This window comes from Chionomys nivalis, chromosome 15 (genome assembly GCF_950005125.1).
Source record: "Chionomys nivalis chromosome 15, mChiNiv1.1, whole genome shotgun sequence".
In the NCBI taxonomy this organism is placed as follows: domain Eukaryota; kingdom Metazoa; phylum Chordata; class Mammalia; order Rodentia; family Cricetidae; genus Chionomys; species Chionomys nivalis.
Window position 1 is genome coordinate 16826846 of NC_080100.1, and position 9065 is coordinate 16835910.

The window sequence follows — 9065 nt, forward strand, 5'->3', positions numbered from 1 at the left end:
ATGAGTGTTTTAAACATTCCTATAAAGGGCAAGTATGGACATATGCTTTCAATTCTTTTGGATAATACACAGGTGTGTGATTACTGGATCGTGTGAGAAGAGACTGTGAAGTTTTTGAGAATCAGCTTTTCAGTCTTCCTATGAGATTGTGTCATTTTCTATTTCCATAAACAGTTACATTGAAGCCCCGTAGATAACAGAAAATGGAAACAATTCTGGAGCAGCAACACCTCACTTGTGAAGAATAGGAACGGCTCATGGATGCCATGGCCAAAGAGGTGTTCACAAAGAAGCCCATGCTCTGGGACCAAATCAATCCTGACCATAGCAATAGGGCATGCAGGATAGATACGGAGGTCAGTGGGAACCTCAGGGATTTGTATGATGATAAAGATGTACTGCAAAAGGAAGAACTCCGTGCTATTTCAGGACCCATTGAGTTTGCGGAATTATATAATAGACTCAAGCAGATAAAGGAATTTCATCAGAAGCACCCAAATGGGTTCTGTATGCTAAGGTGGGCAGAACTGGAGGAGCTCCTGAAGACCTGAGGGAATCCAAAGGAAGAGGCACTTGGTGGAGGTCACAGACGAAAAAGGATATGATCGCTACCTTGATCTCCATGACTGCTACTTTACGTAAATTAACCTGAATGCTTCTGAGAAGCTGGATTATATATCTGTTTTTCCTTGACCAACTATTTGACAATGCTAAAGAAAGAATGCAGAGTATAGAGATACCTGTAAACATTGTGGCAATGCCTTCAGGATTACACAGTGTGAAGCCCATTTAGGGTCAGTAGGAGCTCTTGGGGAAGAGTCAGACCGACTTTAAGAAGGGGATAAAGGTAGCTTTCCTGAATGCTAGAAAGAAAAAAGTAGTGCCCTGACCCATGCTGGAGCCCATCTTGACCTCTCTGCATTCTCCTCCTAGAAGGAGTTAGTGTCCCTGGGTCTGAAGAGGATAAAATCTGTACCGTTTGTTTTAGGCCTGAAATGTGGCTGGGCCCTAGAAGAGCGAGTTCAGAGGCTATTCAACACCAAAGGAAAGTTCTTGGAGGCACTCAACACGTCTCTATTTACTTAAATCCCAAATTAAAGGGTATGAAGACACAACGAGATGAAGAAAGATACTGCTTTCCTGGAAGCTCGATTTATGAACATGTGGAGATTCTGGGGGAACAGCAACAGTTCACTCATGAAAATGTAACATAACAAGCAAGCCAGAAAAGGAGAAAAGCGAGAAGAGAAGGAAGAGCAGATGAGACCGAAAGTGAAGGCAAAGAGAATGAGGTCACTTACAATCACAAAAACCTGCCCCTGGACTGGGATGGCAAACCCACCTTCTACGAGCTGTATAAGCCTTGTGGCCTGAATATCAACTACTGCTGTGAGATTTGTGGAAACCACACCTACCATGAACTGAAAAATTCCAGAGGCATTTTGCTGAATAATGGCATGCTCTTGGCATGAAGTGTTTGGACATGCCAAACACTGCCCACTTCGCAAATGTAACATAGATTGAAGAAGCTGTCTCTTTGTGGGCCAAGCTACCACTGCGGAAGGCTTCAGAACGATGGCCAGCCCAACACCAACAAAGAGAATGAGGACTCCCGTAGAAATAATACGAAAAAGAAAACATGACGATCTGAAAAGGCAAGGACTGCTCTAGCGGTCGGCTATGCACCGTCTTCCTTCAGATCCGCTTTTGCTTTTCTTCCCAACCAAATGTTCTTAAAGACTTTTTTGCTATGTAGTCTTCAATCTAGTGTGCATCTTGTAGAACAATATATGCTGAGAGACTGCAGAATTGTGATGTGCTTTATCTTCAAAAAAGATCTGTGGAAAAATAAAAAAAGAAGAGAAAATGCCTCTTTCCCATCCACTATAAAAATTAATCCAGTAAATAATAAAGATTTGGGATTTTATAGTAACTTTAGTGGTATCTTTTATACATTTTTATAATTTTCTCTTAAGGATTATTGTCGTTACAAATGAAGAATGTTCTTTAAAGCATTTTAATCTCCTTATTAAACTGTGCTGCTTCTAATTGTGTATTTTGCTCGTGAAAGTGACTGTATGATTTTCTAATTTATAGAGTAGCAGAAATACGTTCTAGGCAATATGAGTTTGGATATTATACAATGAATTTTTTATATACAGCAGTTATTATAATGCTTTTGACATAGTTGGTCATTGTTTCCTCTAATAAAGTTTTATTTCATGCCATATATAATTTAGTAGTTGTCCTAGGTCCTGAAGAAATAAAATAAAACTACAAAATGAAACCATAAAAGTTAGTCCTTCTTGGTACAAATTGGCTTCAACGCACAAAACTGTTAAAAGAAAAATAATATTTACAAGTTTGCAAGTTGACAAAGCTTGTATATGATCTTGGGAATACACACATAAAATATTAGAATTGCCTCTGCGGCATGAAATATCAAAAGATTTATCAAAATAAACATAAATTGATCAATAAATGCTATCAGTTTATAAGAATTTATATTCTTTTTATAAACATATTTGCAACAGATAGCTAGATGTAAATATCAATATTTACTTTTAATGAATTTCAGTATAATTGCATCATACATCATTTTTAAACATACCCAAATATAACTGGACTGACATGAGAAAATTGGGGAAGTTGTACAAAATAAGAACTATATCATAAATTGTTGAAATTCATGTAATGGATCCAGAAAGATGCCAAGCAAAATTATTGTATAAAAGTTTTGTGTATAAGAAATATCAATAATATACTTAAAAATGCATTTCTTTGTGGACACTTTGGTTATTAGTCATAATTTTATTTACCTAATTTGTAAATATTTTAGATTTATCATGATAATTTTATAGAATATTAGCATGTGCTCATAGAATTTACTTCTAAAATAATAAAATATAAAACAAAAAATAATTATCAAGTCAATATGTATCAATATACAAACAAGGTAATAAGAGTCGTGTGTGTGTGTGTTATAATGTTTTCATTGTCTTAGAATAGTTCTTCACTAAATTTAGCTTTGGGCAAAATATATTCTCAAGCAGGATTGCATTTACATATTTTTATTTGAATATAACAAAAATATTCTATTGGTGTATTTTTCTATTCTTCTTTTATGGCATAATATGAGATCTGAGTTCCTGCAGCACAGAGTGTAACATAAATATTTACTACCTCACCTAACACAACCAAACTTCATACATATATGGTCTAGAATCTGGAAATCATGGTAAGATGATTAATATATACTAGTGAGAAACCCCACAAATGCAATCAATGTGATAAAGCCTTTGCACAATACAGTAGTCTTCAACAGCATAAAAGAACACATTCTGGAGAGAAACCTTATTAATGTATGTGTTCTTTTATGGTAATGAAGACAAATGTGCTGTGCAAATGCTTTACCACAGTGATAACATTTGTAGGGGTTCTCTTTAGTATGTATTCTTTTATGGTATTGAAGACTATTGTATTGAGCAAAGGCTTTATTACATTGATTACATTTGTAGGGTTTCTCTCCAGTATGTGTTCTTTCATGTGCTTGGAGACTACTGTAATATGCAAAGGCTTTACCACAATGATTGCATTTATAGGGTTTCTCTCCACTATGTTTTCTTTTATGTACTCGGAGATGACTTTGTTGTGCAAATGCTTTACCACACTGATTACATTTGTAGGGTTTCTCTCCAGTATGTGTTCTTTTATGTATTTTAAGATAAGTGTGATTAGCAAAGCCTTTACCACATTGAGTACATTCATACATTCATAGGGTTTTTCTTCAGCATGTCTTCTCTTCTGCATTCCAAGAAAACTGTGACACGTAAAGACTTTATCACACTGAATATCCTGAGAGAGTTCCTCTCCAGTACAAATTTCTTCATGCCTGAAAAGATAATTGTTACATGAAAATGCTTTATCACAATTAATAAACTGATGAATAATGAAAAAAAAGATGATTAATATAGATTCCATTAGAAACTCCCTGCCCAAAGCTTTATAAAACTCCAAACTTTATTTGAGATAAAAACATACACACAATAAAGTTTAATTAAATACTTAAGTAGGTAGCCATGTAGAATACTAAATCCCCAGAGATTTTTGTGTAAAAATTAAAAAGTAAGAGAAGAATGGATTTAGCAATAAAACATACTTTTGTGAAATATTTCCTCAAAATCATCCTTTCAGAATTATACTTTCTTCTTTTAAAGGAATAATTAGTTTGTCTTTCACCTAAAATTGTGTGACATAATCCAAAATCAATAACAACAACAAAGCTTAAAAGTATTCCTGTAATTCAGTAAGTTGACTTACCTTTATCAGTTGTATAGTTCATTTATTTTGGCTTAAATACAATAATTACTACATTGAATGCTTTCAAGCTTCTATTCACATGATATATCACACATCTCACTCAGTAATCATGTAATAATTTATTTTAGGTACAAATATTTTGTAATTAGTGTGTTCTGCTTTTCCAAATGTCCATCTTCATAAATAATTTTTAAAAATATGGTAACTAATTTCATACAACAACAAATAAACTTAACTTTCTCAACTACTATGATACTAATCATAGTATCAGAGTTCTGATTTTTTTAGTAAATAGCTTCATCAGTTGACACTACCAACAACAAAAAAGAAAATTTACAGATCCAAGCTTCTTTTACCTACAACTGAATACTTCAATAATTATAGAAATTGTTTTGAATATTTTGTTCATATTATAAATCCAATAATACATAGATAGGTATATGGTATTTAAATTTTAAGGAGATTACAGTTGGAAACACCTTACGCATTTTTAAACATTGGGAAGTAAAATAGGGACCAGAAAAAGGGATAAGTTGTGGAATATTCAGTTGTAACTAATTACTTAAAAAATAAAAAACTTCAAGAACCAAGAATATAGGAAATCTCTAAATAAAACTTTTAAACTTAAAAAAGCAGTATTCTTTCCTAGAATTTACAAAACAATTTCAGCCATGGTAATAATTTGACTTAGCTCTGTTGACACTTCTGATTTCAAGAACAGCAAATGGCAAACGCATCATCAAGCTATTGAATTTTGGATCATCTGCGGGATATTTTTACTAGGTACTTTTGATGCTAACTATGCATATATTACTTGCAGTTCCACTCAAGTTGTAGAAATGGTAAACGTAATAATTTCAATAGGGAGATAAATATATCTGCATTCAATGTTTGGTACTCAAGTCACCTTAAAATGTTATTTGAAGATTGTATGATCTCCATTACTTAATTTTTGTCCAGATTAAAGATAGTTTCAAACATATTTTAAACATATATGATTCTTTACTAAAAGAAATATTCTTAAGCCTTTAGTTCTTTCTCTACATCTGTACTTATTTCCCATTTTCTCTCTGTTAAAAGATGTTTTTATTCTTTATTCACACTTTTTGTTAATACATGAATTTTTGTTTTTATATTATTTACTGTCTTAAAGGTAAATATTTTGGGGGGCTGGAGAGATGGCTCAGAGGTTAAGAGCATTGCCTGCTCTTCCAAAGGTCCTGAGTTCAATTCCCAGCAACCACATGGTGGCTCACAACCATCTGTAATGGGGTCTGGTGCCCTCTTCTGGCCTGCAGGCATACACACAGACAGAATATTGTATACATAATAAATAAATAAGTAAATAAATAAATTAATTAATTTAAGAAAAGGTAAATATTTTTAAAAAGGTCACTAATTAAGCACAAATTTCAGTATTAAGTGTAATTAGTTCTTAATAATAATACATACCTATCCCAATATTAACTTTATTGTCTACTGAGTTGTTTGAACTTTTTAAATTAATATATAAAAATATGATGTGATACATACAAATATAGAAAAATGTAAGTACATAATATAAGATGCTTTTAAATACACTTTTATTTTTCACTCCAATAAACTCTTCCTTTATTCAGTGCTTTCAAAGTTACATATTCATGGTGATGTTATGTAATTGACTTTTAAGTTAAAAACCTAACACTTTAGTCATTATATTGTCTGTTTATGAAGCAATAGTGAACACCAGCTATTCTGTTCAATGATGCAGTATTTTAAATAGAGCCTCACATGGGCCCTCTATTCATAATGGCAAATCGCTGCTCCTAGACCTTGATGCTCAGAAATGTTTGGCTGATTTGTAATTTTTCAAGAATTGAAATATAAATGTCTATGTGTTGTTATAAAGGTATTTAGTTAAAATTGGTTCAAAATTGTAGGTAAGGAAAATGAATGGTAACATTATGATAGTATGCCTAAACATTAATACTTGGCTGTTTAGCCATTATTCCTTAAATAATCAGATAATATGAACAAATATTCTGTTTTTGTATAAGCCATGTAAGTTCTTGGTACATTGATTGCAAACACGTTTGAAAGGTGATCTTACTACATATTCCTAACTAGGCTAGAGCTAACTTTGTATACCAAAGTAACGTCAAAGTTATCATTATATTTGTTTTCCTGTCTCATAAGTGCTGGAACCAGAGGTATATACAACCATACTTAGCTAAGACAGTCAGATTTGATGAGCTATGATAAAATTACAGGTAGTTAGTGTAGGAACTGTTGGGGATATGAAAAACCTGGATAGGGTCAAATGGGGAATTGATGTTATATACACAGATACATACATACACACATATATGGTATAAACATATGCATATATATAATATCCACATCTATGTATGTATGTATGTATGTATATGTCTGTATAGAACATCCATATAACACACATATAATATGTGTAGAGTGTAAAATATAAAAGTATTTAACTGTATACCTGTATAAGTCTTAAAAACACTAAAATTATATATTTTTATTTCTAACTCATATATTAATGATCACACTTTGAGCACCTGCATAGATGATTATTGAATCAAGGAATATTAGTAATAAAGAGACATCATTAGTTTCAATTAAAATATCCTTAAAATGAATTAATTTTAATTAGCTTTAAAACAAAAAATGGATTGTTATAATTTTCCCCTAAGACTGACTATGCACATATCCACCACCCAAATATATCTGCACCTGTAACTTTGAAACTTTAATAACTCAGAACCGTTCTAATAGGCATACTCCATCCATCTTCACACTGAGTTGAGCTGATTTAATTAGGGTTACTAATCTAGCCCAATTGCATTCTGTCTATAATGTCAATGAACACCCATTTGGTTTTAGGAACATAATTGAGATTTTGATCAATTTTCTCACTTATTACAATAATGCTGAGGTAAAATGTCAGCATGATATATCATTCAACCACCAAATGTAGATAAAGAGGCAACAGTAAAATTCTAATAAAACTCTGGACATCCAAATGTACCTGTAAGTCACTCCAGAAACTCCCGTGAGGCTGGAGTTTGAAATATGAAAATGATACACATATAATCTTGCTGATATAGCAATGATTCAGTAAGTTGTCTCCTCAAATATTCCAGCATTTGCATTCCTCTGCCAAAGAAGTCTGAGAACATTTTTTATAAGTCATTATTAACATGGTCATAAAGGTAGTGAGATAAAGATGTGACATATGGCCATTTTTGTAGTTTGTTTTCCTTTTAGATATATATAAATAATGATTTTAAATATTATTCAAAGTTTTCTTCCTCTAACTATGATTTCACCACTGTTTCCAAATGAGATTAAAGAATAATTTATTTTAAACATGAAGTATATCATCAATTGTTTCAACAAACTTCTTTTGTTCTTATGTGGGAAGAAATTTGATCTCTCCCTTCAAAGGACAATATTGGTATAAGAATCTCCAGTTTCTGTAATCTCCTTAGAATTTGCATTCATTCCTAGAATTATAGAGCATTGACCAGGGCTATTTGTTGTGAGGAGGCCACTTGTTGGTTCCCAGCTACTCAGACCTGAAATAATAACACAGAAACTATATTATTTAAGTCACTCCTTTGCCCTTTAGCTTTAACTTCTTATTGGCTAGCTTTTACATTTTGATTTTAACCATTTCCATTAATCTCTGTATTGCCATGTGGTTGTGGCTTACTGGCAAGTATCAGCATCTGTCTACATGGCTTCTCTCTCACTCGACCTTTCTTTCTCCCAGGGTTCAGTTTAGTTTTCCTTGCCTACCTAAATTCTGTCCTATCAACAGACCAATGAAGTTTCTTTATTCACCAATTACATTCACAGCATACAAAAGGGAATCCCACATCACCTCCTTTTTACTGTTTAAATAAAAAGGAACGTTTTAATTTTAACATAGTAAAGTTACTTATAACAAGACAGGTATCAAGCAAGAATTATAGTTACAGTATTTATATCTACTTTATCTTTTGTCATAAATAAAGAAAACTATAACTATTACTCCCTATTTTCCTATATTTCTTAATTATACATTACATTTTTAAATGAGCTGCACAAACAATACCTTAATAAAGAGCAGAAATAAATATGTACAGTATAACAAATTTGACATTAATTTTGTATCTATAAAGCAAGATCTATACCAGTGCAAATATCCATCTCTATAGCAACTATTTAAAAAGTTAACAACTCCCTAGTGCTGTCCCACATCTTAGCTCCAGGAAGAATAAGCATTTATTTTCATCCATGGCTTCTCTACAGGATTACTAACTCCACACTGTCCTTGTTTTCATGTTGAAAAGTGAGGCTTCCATTAAGTAATTACTAAGTTATATGAGAAGGGAGATCACATAGGAAGATACATTCTAATTTTCATTTTGGTTAATGAAAGGAAATGTGAGTCAGAAATACGATTCCTGGCCAGGCGGTGGTGGCACACGCCTTTAATCCCAGCACTCGGGAGGCAGAGGCAGGCGGATCTCTGTGAGTTCGAGGCCAGCCTGGTCTACAAGAGCTAGTTCCAGGACCGGCAGGACAGGAATCAAAAAGCTACAGAGAAACCCTGTCTCGAAAAATCCAAAAAAAAAAAAAAAAAGAAATATGATTCCTGTGAACTCGTGAAAGAGAACTAATGCCAGTTCGAGGGCTAATTCTTACCTTATACTTTCCTTTGCTTGAATACAAATATTCACATTCTACAGTTGACAGGA

At 32.8% G+C, this 9065-nt stretch overlaps 1 pseudogene; it reads left to right on the forward strand.

Annotated features, from left to right (window-relative positions):
• Positions 1 to 203: 203 nt before the first annotated feature.
• LOC130887641 (splicing factor 3A subunit 3-like) lies at positions 204 to 1671 on the forward strand (annotated as a pseudogene).
• The last annotated feature ends 7394 nt before the right edge of the window (positions 1672 to 9065 follow it).